General features: G+C 40.9%; 1 non-coding gene across 1 annotated transcript; it reads left to right on the top strand.

The window, feature by feature from the left end:
• Positions 1-5,410: 5,410 nt before the first annotated feature.
• Positions 5,411-5,518, top strand: LOC148568849 (small nucleolar RNA R71). The gene has a single exon (XR_015881497.1). It is a non-coding gene; the product is annotated as a small nucleolar RNA R71 (small nucleolar RNA).
• The last annotated feature ends 13,126 nt before the right edge of the window (positions 5,519-18,644 follow it).

Below are 18,644 nucleotides of genomic sequence, written 5' to 3'. Positions count from 1 at the left end.
ATTAATAAAATAGGGATAGAAATACTTATGTAAATCATTGGTGAGAATTTCAGATAAGCGAATAGAGATGCTTTCGTTCCTCTGAACCTCTGCTTTCCTGCTATCTTCATCCAATCAGTCTTACTCCTTTCCATGGCTGGCTTTATGTGATACATCACCACTGTCAATGGCTACTTTCGGTCATCTCTCGGAAAAATGATCCAATGCCCTGTCACGGCACGGCTAATCGTCTGGAGGCATCACCCTTGTCAATAGCTTCATCTTATCCTCTCAGTGAAAATGGTCAACGCACCCTGTCACGGCACGGCTATTCATCTGTCGGTTCTCGATCATGCTGGAATAGGATTTACTATCCTTTTGCGTCTGTCACTAACGCCCCGCAATCGCGAGTTTGGAGCTCGTCACAGTCATTCATTCATTGAATCCTACTCGGAATACCACAGACAAGGTTTAGACTTTTCGGATTCTCTTGAATGCCGCCATCATTCTAACTTACACCACGAAGATTCTGGTTAAGAGATCTAAGAGATACTCATTCAGTCAAAGGTAGAACGGAAGTGGTTGTCAGGCACGCGTTCATAGGGAATGATGATGATTGTCACGTTCATCACATTCAGATTGAAGTACGAATGAATATCTTAGAAGCGAAACAAGATGAATTGAATAGAAAACAGTAGTACTTTGCATTAATCTTTGAGGAACAGCAGAGCTCCACACCTTAATCTATGGAGTGTAGAAACTCTACCGTTAAAAATACATAAGTGAAAGGTCCAGGCATGGCCGAGATGGCCAGCCCCTCTGATCTAAGAACCAGGCGTCCAAAGATGTCTAATACAATAGTAAAAGGTCCTATTTATAATAAACTAGTCACTAGGGTTTACAGAAATAAGTAATTGATGCATAAATCCACTTCCGGGGCCCACTTGGTGTGTGCTTGGGCTGAGCTTTGAGTGTTGCACATGTAGAGGTCCTTCTTGGAGTTGAACGCCAGCTTTTGTGCCAGTTTGGGCGTTCAACTCTGGTTTTGGCTCCTTTTCTGGCGCTGGACGCCAGATTTGGGCAGAAAGCTGGCGTTGAATGCCAGTTTGCGTCATCTATTCTTGGACAAAGTATGGACTATTATAAATTTCTGGAAAGCTCTGGATGTCTACTTTCCAACGCAATTGGAAGTGCGCCATTTCGAGTTCTGTAGCTCCAGAAAATCCACTTTGAGTGCAGGGAGGTCAGAATCCAACAGCATCAGCAGTCCTTCTTCAACCTCTGAATCTGATTTTTGCTCAAGTCCCTCAATTTCAGCCAGAAAATACCTGAAATCACAGAAAAACACACAAACTCATAGTAAAGTCCAGAAATGTGAATTTAACATAAAAACTAATGAAAACATCCCTAAAAGTAACTAGATTCTACTAAAAACATACTAAAAACAATGTCAAAAAGCGTATAAATTATCCGCTCATCACAACACCAAACTTAAATTGTTGCTTGTCCCCAAGCAACTGAAAATCAAATAGGATAAAAAGAAGAGAATATACTATAAATTCCAAACTATCAATGAAACATAGCTTTAATCAAATGAGCGGGACTTATAGCTTTTTGCCTCTTGAATAGTTTTGGCATCTCACTTTATCCATTGAGGTTCAGAATGATTGGCATCTATAGGAACTCAGAGTTTAGATAGTGTTATTGATTCTCCTAGTTCAGTATGATGATTCTTGAACACAGCTATTTTATGTGTCTTGGCCGTGGCCCTAAGCACTTTGTTTTCCAGTATTACCACCGGATACATAAATGCCACAGACACATAATTGGGTGAACCTTTTCAGATTGTGACTCAGCTTTGCTAAAGTCCCCAATTAGAGGTGTCCAGGGTTCTTAAGCACACTCTTTTTTTTTGCTTTGGACCTTGACTTTAACCGCTCAGTCTCAAGTTTTCACTTGACACCTTCACGCCACAAGCACATGGTTAGGGACAGCTTGGTTTAGCCGCTTAGACCAGGATTTTATTCCTTTAGGCCCTCCTATCCACTGATGCTCAAAGCCTTGGGATCTTTTTTATTTGCCCTTGCCTTTTGGTTTTAAGGGTTATTGGCTTTTTGCTCTTGCCTCTTGGTTTTAAGAGCTTTTGGCTTTTTCTGCTTGCTTTTTCTTTCTATATCTTTTTTTCTATTTTTTTTCGCCTATATATATATATATTTTTTTTCTGCAAGCTTTGTTCTTTGCTGCTTTTTCTTGCTTCAAGAATCATTTTTATGATTTTTTAGATTATCAAATAACATGTCTCCTAGTCATCATTCTTTCAAGAGCCAACATATTTAACATTCTTAAACAACAACTTCAAAAGACATATGCACTGTTCAAGGATTCATTCAGAAAACAAGAAGCATTGTCACCACATCAATATAATTAAACTAAGTTCAAGGATAAATTCGAAACTCATGTACTTCTTGTTCTTTTGAATTAAAACATTTTTCATTTAAGAGAGGTGATGGATTCATAGGACATTCATAACTTTAAGGCATAGTTACTAACTACTAATGATCATGTAATGAAGACACAAACACAGATAAGCACATAATATAGAAAACGAAAAACAGAAGAAATAAGAGCAAGGAATGAATCCACCTTAGTGATGGTGGCATTTCCTTCTTGAGGAACCAATGATGTCCTTAAGCTCTTCTATGTCTCTTCCTTGTCTTTGTTGCTCCTCCCTCATTGCTTTTTGATCTTCTCTTATTTCATGAAGGATGATGGAGTGCTCTTGATGTTCCACCCTTAGTTGTCCCATGTTGGGACTTAATTCTCCTAGGGAGGTGTTGATTTGCTCCCAATATTTATGTAGAGGGAAGTGCATCCCCTGAGGTATCTCAGGGATCTCTTGATTTGCAGCCACATGTTCTACCACTGAGCTATAGTCCCTTGAGATGAATCTTTCCATCTCCCATGACTCAGAGGTGGAAGCAATTGTCTTCTCTTTCCTCTTTCTTGAGGTTTCTCTGGCCTTAGGTGCCATTAATGGTTATGGAAAAATAAAAAAAGCTATGCTTTTACCACACCAAACTTAGAATGTTGCTCGCCCTCGAGCAAAAGAAGAAAGAATAGAAGAAGAAGAAGAAGAAGAAGAAGAAGAAGATATGGAGGAGATGGAGGGATGTGTATATTCGGCCATATGGGTGGGATTGGGTGGGAAAGAGATGTTGAATTTTGAAGATAGGTGGGTGTATGGATGTGAGTGGTAAATGGAAAACAGAAGGGATGACCATGAATGGAGAGAGAGAGGGTGAGAAGAAGTGAGTGGAAGTAGGTGGGGATCCTGTGGGGTCCACAGATCCTGAGGTGATCCTGTGAGGTCCACAGATCTTGAGGTGTCAAGGCATTTACATCCCTGCACCAATTTAGGCATGCAAAATGCCCTTGCATACAACTCTGGGCGTTCAGCGCCAGGTTGGTGCTCATTTTGGGCGTTTAACGCCCATTTACTAGCCATTTCTGGCGTTGAATGCCAGAACCATGCTCTGTTCTGGCGTTGAACGCCAGGCAGATGCTCCTCCAAGGTGTGATTTTTCTTCTGCTGTTTTTGATTCCGTTTTCAATTTTTATATTTATTTTGTGACTCCTCATGATCATGAACCTATAAAGACATATAACTAAGAAAAATATAGTTAGATAAATAAAAATTGGGTTGCCTCCCAACAAGCGCTTCTTTAATGTCAATAGCTTGACAGTGGGCTCTCATGGAGCCTCACAGATGTTCAGAGCATCGTTGAGACCCTCCAACACCAAACTTAGAGTTTGGATATGGGAGTTCAACACCAAACTTAGAGTTTGGTTGTGGCCTCCCAACACCAAACTTAGAGTTTGACTGTGGGGGCTTTGAGAGAAGCTTTTCATGCTTCCTCTCCATGGTTGCAGAGGGAGATCCTTGAGTTTTAAATACAAGGGAGTCCTCATTCCATTGAAGGACTAGTTCACCTCTGTCAACATCAATCACAGCTCTTGCTGTGGCCAGGAAAGGTCTTCCTAAGATGATGGATTCATCTTCTTCCTTTCCTGTATCCAGGACTATGAAATCAGCAGGGATGTAAAGGCCTTCAACCTTTATTAACACGTCCTCTACTTGTCCATATGCCTGTTTTCTTGAATTGTCTGCCATCTCTAATGAGATTTTAGCAGCTTGCACCCCATAGATTCCCAGTTTCTCTATTACAGAGAGGGGCATGAGGTTTATTCCTGAACCAAGGTCACACAGGGCCTTAAAGATCATGGTGCCTATGGTACAAGATATTATGAACTTTCCAGGATCCTGTCTCTTCTGAGGCAATGTCAGTTGATCCAGATCACTTAGTTCATTGATGAACAAGGGAGGTTCAACTTCCCAAGTATCAATACCAAATAATTTGGCATTCAGCTTCATGATTGCACCAAGAAACTTGGCTGTTTGCTCTTCAGTAACATCCTCATTCTCTTTAGAAGAGGAATACTCATCAGAGCTCATGAAGGGCATAAGGAGGTTCAATGGAATCTCTATGGTTTCTAGATGAGCCTCAGAGTCCTTTGGTTCCTCAGAGGGAAGCTCCTTATTGATCACTGGACGTCCCAGGAGGTCTTCCTCCTTGGGATTCACGTCCTCCTCTCCTTTTTTGGGTTCGGCCATGGTGCTTATGTCAATGGCCTTGCACTCTCCTTTTGGATTCTCTTCTGTATTGCTTGGGAGAGTACTAGGAAGGATTTCAGTGATCCTCTTACTCAGCTGGCTCACTTGTGCTTCCAAATTTCTAATGGAAAACCTTGTTTCATTCATGAAACTCACAGTGGCCTTGGACAGATCAGAGACTAAGTTTGCTAAATTAGAAGTATTTTGTTCAGAGTTCTCTGTCTGTTGCTGAGTGGATGATGGAAAAGGTTTATTATTGTTAAACCTGTTTCTTCCACCATTATTAAAGCCTTGTTGAGGCTTTTGATCCTTCCATGAGAAATTTGGATGATTTCTCCATGATGAGTTATAGGTGTTTCCATAAGGTTCACCTAAGTAATTCACCTCTGCTATTGCAGGATTTTCAGGATCATAGGCTTCTTCTTCATAAGAAGCCTCTTGAGTACTGTTGGATGCAGCTTGCATTCCATTCAGACTCTAAGAGATCATATTGACTTGCTGAGTCAATATTTTATTCTGAGCCAATATGGCATTCAGAGTATCAACTTCAAGAACTCCCTTCTTCATAGGCGTCCCATTATTCACAGGATTCCTCTCAGAAGTGTACATGAACTGGTTATTAGCAACCATGTCAATGAGTTCTTGAGCTTTTGCAGGCGTTTTCTTTAGGTGAATGGATCCACCTGCAGAAGTGTCCAGTGACATCTTTGATAGCTCAGATAAACCATCATAGAATATATCCAGGATGGTCCATTCTGAAAGCATGTCAGAAGGACACTTTTTGGTCAACTGTTTGTATCTTTCCCAAGCTTCATAGAGGGATTCACCTTCTTTCTGTTTGAAAGTTTGAACATCCACTCTAAGCTTGCTCAGCTTTTGAGGAGGAAAGAACTTAGCTAAGAAAGCCGTGACCAACTTATCCCAAGAGTTCAGGCTATCTTTAGGTTGAGAGTCCAACCATATTCTAGCTCTGTCTCTTACAGCAAAAGGGAAAAGCATGAGCCTGTAGACTTCAGGATCTACTCCATTAGTCTTAACAGTATCACATATCTGCAAGAATTCAGTTAAGAACTGAAAAGGATCTTCAGATGGAAGTCCATGAAACTTGCAGTTCTGCTGCATCAGAGAAACTAATTGAGGTTTCAGCTCAAAGTTGTTTGCTCTAATGGCAGGAATGGAGATGCTTCTTCCATGTAAACTGGAATTAGGTGCAGTAAAGTCACCAAGCATCCTCCTTGCATTATTATTATTTTCGGCTGCTATCTCCTCTTCCTGTTCGAAAATTTCTGAAAGGTTATCTCTGGATTGTTGTAATTTAGCTTCTCTTAATTTTCTCTTTAGAGTCCTTTCAGGTTCTGGATCTGCTTCAACAAGAATGTTCTTGTCCTTGCTCCTGCTCATATGACAAAGAAGAGGGCACAGAAAAAATAATAATAATAATATGGATCCTTTATACCACAGTATAGGGATCCCTTTGTGAGTGGAAAAAAAGAGGGAGACAAAGAATGTGATGTAAAGAAAGAAACACAACTGTGAGGAGGGCAGAGATGTGAGATGAGATGTTAGTAGATGAATAAATAAATAGAATAAGATGGGAGAGGGAGAATTTTCGAAAATAATTTTTTTGAAAAAGGGTTAGTGATTTTTGAAAATAGTTTTTGAAAAATGTTAGTAGTTTTTCGAAAATTAAGATTTAAAAATTAAAATAATAGTTAATTAAAAATAAATTTTGAAAAAGAAGGAAGGGATTTTCGAAAATTAGAGAGAGAGAGTTAGTTAGGTGGTTTTGAAAAAGATAAGAAACAAACAAAAAAGTTAGTTAGTTAGTTGAAACAAATTTTGAAAGGATAAGAAGTTGGAAGTTAGAAAAGATATTTTGAAATCAAATTTTTGAAAAAGATAAGATAAGAAGATATTTTGAAAAGATATGATTGAAATTAGTTTTTGAAAAAGATTTGAATTTTTAAAATCACAATTAATGACTTGATTCACAAGAAATCACAAGATATGATTCTAAAACTTAAAGTTTGAATCTTTCTTAACAAGCAAGTAACAAACTTGAAATTTTTGAATCAAAACATTAATTGATTATGTTATTTTCGAAAATATGATGTAAAATTAAGAAAAAGATTTTTGAAAAATATTTTTGAAATTTTCGAAAATAACTAAAAAATTTGAAAAAGATTTGATTTTTGAAAAAGATTTTGAAAAAGATAAGATTTTTAAATTGAAAATTTGATTTGACTCATAAAAACAACTAGATTTTAAAAATTTTTGAAAAAGTCAAATCTAATTTTCGAAATTTTAAGAGAGAAAAAGGGAAAGATATTTTTTTTATTTTTGAATTTTTTTATGATGGGAGAAAAAAAAACACTAAAAAGATGCAATGCATGAAATTTTTAGATCAAAACATGTGATGCATGCAAGAATGCTATGAATGTCAAGATGAACACCAAGAACACTATGAAGATCATGATGAACATCAAGAACACATTTTTGAAAAATTTTTAATGCAAAGAAAACATGCAAGACACCAAACTTAGAATTCTTTAATGCTTAGGCACTAGGAATTCAAGAATGCATATGAAAAACAAGAAAAGACACAAAACATGAAATCATCAAGATCAAACAAGAAGACTTACCAAGAACAACTTGAAGATCATGATGAACACTATGAATGCATGAATTTTCGAAAAAATGCAAGATGCATATGCAAGTGACACCAAACTTATAACATGACTCAAGACTCAAACAAGAAACAGAAAAATATTTTTGATTTTTATGATTTTCTAATTTTTTTTTTTGGATTTTTCGAAAAATTAATTGAAAAAGAAAAATAAGGATTCCAAAATTTTTAATATGAATTCCAGGAATCTTGCATTCTTAGTCTAAAGCTTCAGTCCAGGAATTAGACATGGCTCACTAGCCAGCCAAGCTTTCAATGAAAGCTCCGGTCCAAAACACTAGACATGCCCAATGGCCAGCCAAGCTTCAGCATGTAATTCAGACATGACATGCCTGACATACCCTACAGTCGTATAACAGCTGATGGTTGGAAGCCTCAGTCCAAAAGAATTTAGACATGGCTTTACAGCCAGCCAGGCTTCACATGCTTCATGAAACACTAGAATTCATTCTTAAAAATTCTGAATAAATTTTTTTTTTTTCGAAAACACAAGAAATTTTTTTTTGAAATATTTTTTTGAAAAATTTTTTTGAAAAGAAAACGAAAAGAAAGTTACCCAATCTGAGCAACAAGATGAGCCGTCAGTTGTCCAAACTCAAACAATCCCCGGCAACGGCGCCAAAAACTTGGTATGTGAAATTGCTACTCAGGTTGTGAATTGTTGTTCGAAATTGATTCCCTGGCAATGGCACCAAAAACGGATGCACAGGACCATGGTCTAAACATATCTTCACAACTTCGCATAACTAACCAGCAAGTGCACTGGGTCGTCCAAGTAATACCTTACGTGAGTAAGGGTCGAATCCCATGGAGATTGTTGGTATGAAGCAAGCTATGGTCACCTTGTAAATCTCCGTCAGGCGGATATAAAATAATAATGGAGTTTTTGAAAGTAATTAATAAAATAGGGATAGAAATACTTATGTAAATCATTGGTGAGAATTTCAGATAAGCGAATAGAGATGCTTTCGTTCCTCTGAACCTCTGCTTTCCTGCTATCTTCATCCAATCAGTCTTACTCCTTTCCATGGCTGGCTTTATGTGATACATCACCACTATCAATGGCTACTTTCGGTCATCTCTCGGGAAAATGATCCAATGCCCTGTCACGGCACGGCTAATCGTCTGGAGGCATCACCCTTGTCAATGGCTTCATCTTATCCTCTCAGTGAAAATGGTCAACGCACCCTGTCACGGCACGGCTATTCATTTGTCGGTTCTCGATCATGCTGGAATAGGATTTACTATCCTTTTGCGTCTGTCACTAACGCCCCGAAATCGCGAGTTTGGAGCTCGTCACAGTCATTCATTCATTGAATCCTACTCGGAATACCACAGACAAGGTTTAGAATTTTCGGATTCTCTTGAATGCCGCCATCATTCTAGCTTACACCACGAAGATTCTGGTTAAGAGATCTAAGAGATACTCATTCAGTCAAAGGTAGAACGGAAGTGGTTGTCAGGCATGCGTTCATAGGGAATGATGATGATTGTCACGTTCATCACATTCAGATTGAAGTATGAATGAATATCTTAGAAGCGAAACAAGATGAATTGAATAGAAAACAGTAGTACTTTGCATTAATATTTGAGGAACAGCAGAGCTCCACACCTTAATCTATGGAGTGTAGAAACTCTACCGTTAAAAATACATAAGTGAAAGGTCCAGGCATGGTCGAGATGGCCAGCCCCTCTGATCTAAGAACCAGGCATCCAAAGATGTCTAATACAATAGTAAAAGGTCCTATTTATAATAAACTAGTCACTAGGGTTTACAGAAATAAGTAATTGATGCATAAATCCACTTTCGGGGCCCACTTGGTGTGTGCTTGGGCTGAGCTTTGAGTGTTGCACGTGTAGAGGTCCTTCTTGGAGTTGAACGCCAGCTTTTTTGCCAGTTTGGGCGTTCAACTCTGGTTTTGGCTCCTTTTCTGGCGCTGGACGCCAGATTTGGGCAGAAAGCTGGCGTTGAACGCCAGTTTGCGTCGTCTATTCTTGGACAAAGTATGGACTATTATATATTGCTGGAAAGCCCTGGATGTCTAATTTCCAACGCAATTGGAAGAGCGCCATTTCAAGTTCTGTAGCTCCAGAAAATCCACTTTGAGTGCAGGGAGGTCAGAATCCAACAGCATCAGCAGTCCTTCTTCAACCTCTGAATATGATTTTTGCTCAAGTCCCTCAATTTCAGCCAGAAAATACCTGAAATCACAAAAAAACACACAAACTCATAGTAAAGTCCAGAAATATGAATTTAACATAAAAACTAATGAAAACATCCCTAAAAGTAACTAGATTCTACTAAAAACATACTAAAAACAATGTCAAAAAGCGTATAAATTATCCGCTCATCATGCCTCTAGTTCAGAGGGCTTTCCACTTGTGGACCCTTGAGTGTCATTGCTAAGGTTTCTCCACTTATCTTGAATTACAACAAAAGAATAAAAATTAAAAACCCTAAATTGATATTAGACGCGAAATTCAGAATCACATCACCAACAACCCCCAACTCAGAACACCAACTTTGGCCACACATCAAAGTCAGAATAAAATCAAAATTAAAACAGTACACCATGAGCATATTTTCTTAACAAAGAAAACAGAACACTATGAGCCAAAACAACTTCTGCATATAACCAATCAACAAAGAAGCCAAAACAACTTCAATTTTTCAAGCTTTATTCCAACTAAATCTGAGAAATTGAACCAACAAACATACTGTTCTTGTTATCACCCAAAAAACAAAAGAGCTTCTTCTTGTCTATTCTCATCATACATCCAAAATTAGCCAGAGATTAAACATATCAAATCATTCAAAAAGAAAAGAAAGGCTGGGATAGGGGCAAGAACAGTACCGATGCTCGATGGGGGGAGAATCTGGTGGAGGTCACGCGTTTGGGGACCAGGAGAGGCGCGGACGAGGCTCTATTCCGATGCAGAGGAGGCACGGGGGTGGTTCGTCTAGTGCGCGACTTGGAGGCCGGCGGGAGCGCAAAGGATGTGAGACTGAGAGGCAGCGCAGAGGAGGCACGGGGGTGGCTCGTCTAGTGCGCGACTTCGAGGCAGGAGGGAGCGCAGAGGATGTGGGACTGAGAGGCGGCACGGAGGAGGAGCCAGACGAGGCTCGATTACGATGCAGAGGAGGCACGGGGGTGGCTCGTCTAGTGCGTGACTTGGAGGCCGGAGGGAGCGCAGAGGATGTGGGACTGAGAGGCGGCGCGGAGGAGGAGCGACAGGCGGCTTGAACCTTGAAGGAGACGCGGAAGAGACAACGAGGGTTGGGACTGGGAGAGTGGGAGTTCAGTGACGGTGAGTGAGAATCAGAAGTGAGAACCAACCTACTAACCCTAATTGTTAAAAAGTTATATATATACTCCGGGGCGGGTTTACCCTGAATCTGACCCCGCCCCGCCCCGCTCATCAAACCCGCCACGGTTCAGACCCGCCCTGCACCGGGTCGGGTTTAAACCCGCTCCGACCGGGTAGGGGCGGGGCGGGTACCCGCGAATACGTGTACTGCTGCCATCCCTAAGTATCCATGCCCTGCATCACTTTAGATTCTAATTTGGCGTTGATTTCTTTGATTGTGTTGTTTTTTTTATCTTTCTTTAGGCCTTAAGCCCCTCCTGTAACAAAAAAAAAAAGAACACATAGTATAATAGAAATCATTTGACATTGATATCTTCTGCAATAAATATATATATATATATATATATATATATATATATATATATATGCTAATAATCATTTTTACAACTCCCATATTTGTTATCTCTATTGCATCTCTGTTGTTTTAACCATTTGTCCAACTCTAATTCTAAATTCCTATCCCAGAATCCACTAAATACTAATATTCTTTTTAAGGTACCCAATATTTTCATACACATTATCATAAGTCTCCATTGTAGTCCATCTATCTCAATCACACTAATCTACTATTATTTCTTCACCATCTACGTACTCAGTTATTCCTCTATAACAACAAAATCTCCCCATATAATAAACCGTAATGCTAAAATTATTCATCTTTACCAATCCGACCATGATTAGAAACAACTAAATAAAAAACTTTCACTAACAGAGCATGTATTTCACCTCAAACACAAATCCTCAACAAAATTAATCATGTACCAATAAAGTTGTTAATACGGTATGAATGTGGATCTCAAATTCATGTTAGTAGGCTTAATGGTGCTTTTGGTAAACTACAGAGATAGGCCAATTTTGAGGACTCCAATAAGGCCTGGAGCTAAGTGTAGAATATTTTTGTTTATAGAAAAGTTTTCTTACACTCATAAGAAGTATTAAACAACTCAACTTGACTCGTCTTTTCTCTTTTGATTCTAAAAAAAAGACATCATCTATCAATGTAGTTTGGAACATGGATCACATAGAACAACCTACTTGGTAAAAATGACAATATTTTATCTAAATAAATAGGGACCAATAAGTCCCTGAATAATTTAGCAATGATAATATGATACTTAATATACCAACTGATCACCCGAATGTGATAACTAGATAAATTTCATTACGAGTTAATGGTAGAAATGACGGAGGGATCGTGTTGTTTTACAGAAAAAAAAGTCAGGAATTAAGTGAATTCTTTTTTAAGGTATTGTATTGTTTTTCGTAAAAATAAATAGAGGTAGAATTTGTACTTCACTCTATTCTTAACTAATATTCTTAAAAAACACATGTCCGTAAAATCTAAATAAATAAGTAAAGTCTTGTTAACATATTTTTTTAAAGGACATATTAGAAAAAAAAGTATTTCTAAAAATGATTGAAAAGATAATATTTTTAATATATTGAATATATAAAAATTTTAAAAAACTCTATTGGTATACTATTAAGAGAAATAAATTATACACGTACAATATAGTATTATACTATTGTTCATATCCTGACCCAAACATTATGGCCCATGTTCAAACACACTAAAAGGCCCAATCTAAAGATTGGCCTTCACGACCCACCGACCTTTTCAGAGGAGGTCGGATTTAACATAGACTCCACCTCAAAGAAGTCGGGCTCGAAGGATAGCTGGCAGATAATACTTATTCAAATAAGTAACTGCCCCTAAAATCTCTCGATCCACTTCTAGGAGCCATATCCCAACTACCCTAAGATAAAGGGACGGTTATTCACCATAAAAGGTGGAACTACTCCAACGGTAGTTATTGGATCACCACTATAAATACACTTCAGGTATCACCAAGTTCCAATACTTTTTAAACCTGCTTACCCTCTTGCTGACTTAGGCATCGGAGTGTCTTTGCAGGTACCACCCCCTATTCTTTCATACACACAAGTCGGATGGCAGATTCCAGACGCCAACCAAGTCAAAGACCACCTCCTCTTAATGCTTGGGCCGATCTAACAAGCCCAATCCACCAGTTTCATGTTACCCACGTAACATTGGCGCCGTTGTCGGGGAGAATCAAGACACAACAACAGAGCCATAGTCACTCACCAAAGGGTGACTAATCAGCACAGAGAAGGCACCTCAGGGGTAAAGGACCCAAAACGAAACTCCTCTGAGGGACACGAATTCGGCAAAGAAGGACAACCCTATGCAACTAATTTCATGGGATTGTTCCATGGCCACCAGGGACGGCTAGAAAGCCTGAGGAGGGAGGTCGAGCGAAGAAAAGAGCTTAAAGAAAAGCTCTCAAGATTAGAATCCGCTCTCTGAGGACAAAACTCTCGCAGTGACCGAGAAGATTCTCCCTTGGGAGGGGAAGACCCGTTCAGCGAGGACATAATGAGGACAAAAGTTCCAAGGAACTTCAAAAGCCCCGATATGGACCTTTATGACAGGACTACCGACCCAAAGCATCACCTAAGCAACTTTAAAAGTCGAATGTACCTAGCCGACGCTTTTGATGCTACTCGCTGCAATGCCTTTCTGACGACCTTGACAAAAGCAGCGACGAAATGGTTCGATAGTCTCCCCCCAAGGTCAGTCACCAGTTTCAACAACCTCTCGTGTAAGTTTCTTATGCGACTTTCAACCCAGAAGGACAAAGTAAAACACGCACCGAGTCTCCTGGGAGTAAAACAGAAGGTCGGAGAACCTTTGAGGGACTACATGGAAAGGTTCAATAAAGCGTGTTTAGAAATTCAAGATCTGCCCACCGAGGCAGTGATCATGGGCCTAGTAAATGGATTGCGAGAAGGCCCATTCTCACAGTCCATCTCGAAAAGCCCCCCGACTTCTTTAAGTGATGTACAGGAAAGAGCTGAGAAGTACATCAACATGGAAGAAAATTCCAGGTTGCGAGAGCCGAGTTGGCGACCTGGGCACTCTCACTCATCAAAAGTGAAAGAGAGAGAGCCCAAGAAAAAAAAGAAGAAGTTGACTTTGAAAGGCCTAGAAGATACCACTCCTATACTCCTCTACGACTTTCCCTAATGGATGTCTATAGGGAAAATTGTCACACTGAAAGGCTACCTCCCCCTAGGCCCATCAAGAACAAGAAAGGGAAAAGTCGTAGCGAATACTGTGAGTACCATAAGCTGTATGGTCACTCAACAAATGAATGTTACGACCTGAAAAAATGTGATAGAAAAGCTGGCTAGGGAAGGTCAGCTTGACAGATATCTCATGGAAAGGTCGGATCATCATGGTAAGAGAAAGCGAGATGAGGAAGATCGAAGAGACCCACCACCACAGACCCCGGAAAGACATATACACATGATCTCAGGAGGGTTCGCTGGAGGAGGTCTCACAAAGTCATCTCGGAAGAGACATCTGAAGGAAGTCTACCAGATCGGGGGCGAAGTCCACGACCTTCCAACCATCTCATTTACTAAAGAAGATGGGCAAGGCATAGCTCCCGGACACGATGATCCGGTAGTAATCACTATGATCAATGCCAACGGCCATCTACACAGAACCCTGGTGGATCAAGGGAGCTCGGTCGACATCCTGTTCAAACCAGCGTTTGATAAGCTGGGATTAGATGAAAAGGAATTAAGAGTTACCCTGATTCCCTATATGGGCCGGGGGATACACCAATAAAGCCACTAGGATTCATGCCCCTACACACAACTTTTGGAAAGGGGATAAAATCCAAAACTCTAAGCATCGACTTCATAGTCGTCGATGTGGGTTCGGCCTACAATGCTTTAATAGATAGAACAACCTTAAATCGGCTTGGAGCAGTGGTGTCTACCCCCCACCTTAGCATGAAATTTCCAACGCCAGAGGGAATCGCAACCATCAGGGGAGATCAGAAACTGGCAGGAAAATGTTACAATGAAAGCCTAAACCTAAGAGGAAAAGGCAAGGAAGTCCACACCATTGAACTCGGAGGAGTTCGAGCTAAAGGAGAACTACGACCACAACCCGGGGGAAAGACTGAAGAAGTACATGTCGGAAAAGAAGAAGGAAAGAATACCAGCATAGGAGCCAACCTGAGAGAAGATTTGAAGCAGAATCTTATAAGGCTTCTACAAAAGAATTCCGACCTCTTCGCCTGGAAAGCCTTCGACATGCCAGGAATAGAACCCGAGCTCATATCGCATAAACTGTCAGTATACCTCGGATCACGACCTGTTCCACAAAGAAGACGGAAGCTCGGACCTGAACTAGCTCAAGTGGTGGAAGAACAAGTACAAGCCCTCCTGGAAGCCGGCTTCATCAGAGAGGTCAAGTATCCGGCTTGGCTGGAAAATATGGTGCTAGTCAAGAAATAAAATGGCAAGTGGAGGATGTGCGTCGACTACACTGACCTAAACAAGGCATGTCCAAAAGACCTATATCCACTCCCAAATATTGATACCTGTTCCGAGGGTTACCTGAAACTGAAGGTCGATCTCGGATGAGATCTGCTATGGTAGCCGGAGCTGTCGTGTCTGACTTGTTTGACTTGGTGGAGCTGCTGATCCTTTATCACCGGAGGGTGGTGGTACCTGCAAGAGACTCTGATGCTTAAGTTAGCATGGGCTTTAGGCAGTTATTTTTTGTAGAATTAGAGTATGAGTTATACCTGGGTGCTCCAGTGTATTTATAGTAGTGTAGAGTGGCCTTTAAGATAAGTTTAGTTATCTTATCTTATCTTTCTTTAGGGGAGTCGCCTTATCTTTCTAGACTTTGCTCCCTTTAGCTTTGGGCTGTGTTCCTTTATTTGGGTCTGTTTGGGCCTCTATGTCGATTTGGCCGAGCTCATTTGAAAGAGGTCGGTGTCGACCAACCTTTATAAGAGGTCGGCCGTTTTTGTCTTCAGTCAGTCTGGGTCGCATAGCTCGACTCAGGGTAGGAACAGTGCCCCTGCTTGAGCTCGATCTTACCCTTGAGGTCGTGTCTTTAGACTTTGACCCCTTTGAGGAAGTCGTGCTCGAGTATTTTGTCTTTAGTCGATCTCCTGTATAACTCCTGCTTGGATTCCTTGAATGCGAAGCATTTTCTTCCTTTTCTTTTTTAATTGCAGCGCGCGTTGCGCTTTCTTGGGAACGTGCGAGGGTTTTAAAAGCTCATTAATTCCCCTTTGCCGTTTCCTCCTTTCCCTCTTTTGCATTTGAATTTTAAAGAATCATTTTTCATTTTCTTCTCTCCTTTCTTTTCGCTCTTTGCTTGTTATTTGCTGTGGTGCTTTGTTCTCTTGTTTTTACGCCCCCAAGCCTTCCATTTTTCCTGAAAGCGAATGTTTGGCGTGGATTTCGTCGTTCTTTTGATTTTGAGCAGTTATAGTCTTCTCCTCTGCAGGTTGGTCTTTCTTTTTTACTGCATGCTTTCACTATCGCGTGTTTTCCAAAGTTTTGATTTTTGCTTGAGTTTGCCTTGAAAAGTTTGAGTATTTCTGCAAAAGATTGCATCTTTGTGCCTGATTATCGTTGTGATGTGCGCCTTTCGTGTTAGGGCATAGACTGTTGACTTTCCCTTTTTCTGGCGTTCTTGGCTTGTTGTTGCCTCCAAAGGGTGCCCCTGGACTTTAGTGTGAGTCCTGGGGACTCCCTTTTACTGCCGAATCTAATACTTGCTGTTTTACTTTTATTTGACCGAGTTGTTTCCTTATTTGCCCGAGTTGTTTGGTAGTAATCCAATTTTTCTTTTTTTTCTTATTTTAGGAATAGTTGGCCTATGTCTTCCCGCAAAAACATTGTTGAGATGTCTACTAAGATCCCTGATGGCATGTCTGACTGGCTGGACTCCATAGTCTTAATGTGTGTTACCGTGGCTGACCCCGAGTATTGCGTGAGGCTTAGGAGGTTTCATAGGATTTGTAGTAATAGGGATGATGAGAAGAACTATGAACTGGCGTCGCCTGACCCTGAGGAGAGGGTTTGTTTTTCTTCTTTAACTCAGGGAGAACATCCCTTTTTCTATGCCTATGACTACTTTTTTAGTCAGCTGGGTATCACCATTCCTTTTTCCGCTTTTGAGACCGACCTTTTGTGGTCATGTAATGTGGCCCCTTCTCAGCTCCATCCGAACTCATGGGGTTTTATAAAGATTTTTCAGTTGTTGTGTCAAGAATTGGGTGTCCGACCTACCCAAACTCTCTTTCTACACCTTTTCGTGTTGACCAAGCCTGGGGTAGCTAAGAAGAAAGCCTCTTGGATTTCTTTCTGAGCTACTCAAGGAAAGAAAGTGTTTTCGATGTATGATGAGTCCTTTCGCGACTTCAAGAACTATTACTTCAAGGTCCAGGCTGTTGAGGGAGCTCGGCCTTTCTTTTAAATGAAAATAATGAACCCACCTTTCCTTTATCATGGCAAGAGAATGTAGTAGTAGTCAAGTATCCCTGGGAGAGTCTGAGTGGAGTAGAACAAGCCTTTGTGGGTGTGTTAGAGGAGAACTGGGGGGAGCCCCCTCACCTGGATACAAAGAGGTTTCTGGGAGAGCCTTCCCTTCTCTGAGCTGAACTGGGTAGTGGCCGACTTCTTTTTAGCTTTTCTTTATTCGTTTGCCGACTTATCCCTTTCTTACTTAGTTTTGCTGGCTTCTTTTTCAGAAATGGTGAAGTCTTCGGATTCCATGAAGGCCTTTCGTAGGGCAAAGAAGGCGACAGCTGCAGAGAATCTGTCCGCAAAACCTAATGCTGAAGGGTCTTCCCAATTGCTTCCAAAGAAGCCGACCTCGGGTGCTTCTGGGCCGAGGAAGTTATTCTGACCCCTCAGGTTCGGACGGTTCCTTCCGACCCAGTTCAACCGACTTCCAGTGCTACCTTTTCTCCTACTACTGGTCCTCCTCCGAAAAAGCAAAAGACTGTTGGTCTTTATAACTTGGATGCCCAGGATTTTGACGCCGTGGGGTTTTTTTGATGAACAGATTGCTCCTTATGGCCAACTTCCAATGGATGACATGTCCATCCTTCGTCACTTGGATTTCATCACCAGCAATAGTGTTCGGATGGCCCATATGGGTGTGGCTTTGTTTCGTACGGTCCAGGATTCTCCGGTCCATGCGACTAAAGCCTTTATGCAGGATGCCAAGTCCAAATTCAATAGAATCAAGGATTTAAAGGATGAGCTTGATGCTAAGGTAATTAAGCTGGAGTTGGACCTGGAGAAGGAAAAGTCCTGAGCTACCAAGGCTGAGGCAACTATGAACTTGGCTGAGGAAATGGCGAAGAAACATAAGGAAAGCTACACCCACACCTATGGCGAGCTGCTGGAGATCAGGGAAAGGCTTCAGTCTGCCCATGCTGATTATGCTAAGCTTCAGGGTCACCTGGTGGGTAGTGTGACTGACGCTTATGAGAACTTGAGGGCCCAAATCCGGGTTCTTGCCCCTAAACTCGACCTGACTCTCTTTAGTCTGGATAATGTGGTGGAGGACGGCAAGATTGTGCCTGCCCCTGATGATGAAGATGAGGGTCCTCCTCCTGCTCCGCCAGCCAGAGCTTCTACAACTTCAGCCTCTTCAACTCCTTCAGCCAAGGAGGCTCCCCCTGGGTCCGATCCTGATGTGGAGATACGGAATGGCCCAGACGGGGTTGTCAATGCCGTCCCTCTTGCAACCAAACCTCCTTCTTCTAAGGAGGCTACTACTGGAGAGAATTTGAATCCCTTATGACTTTTGTGTATTTGTTTTAGTCTGGCTTGTGGACTTTAGACTTGTTGTTTTCTGTAACTCTTTATGCGGTTGACTTTGGTGACACTCGGTTGCTTCTTAGCACTTTATTTTGAAACACAAAACACTTTAGACTCTGAGGTTGCCTTTTTTGGATGGCCTTTTGAGTCTTTTAATGCTTTATTATGATGAATATATTTTTGCTGATATGTTAATCATACCCTTGCAGCTTTTGTGGATTTTTTACAAAGGTTTGGTACCTCCCTTGTCCGACCTCTTTGGCC

Source organism: Arachis ipaensis, chromosome B4 (assembly GCF_059453495.1).
Source record: "Arachis ipaensis isolate K30076 ecotype BB chromosome B4, ASM5945349v1, whole genome shotgun sequence".
NCBI classification, from domain to species: Eukaryota; Viridiplantae; Streptophyta; class Magnoliopsida; order Fabales; family Fabaceae; genus Arachis; species Arachis ipaensis.
The sequence above is the reverse complement of the archived record's forward strand: the minus strand, read 5'-3'. Positions and strand labels throughout refer to the sequence as shown.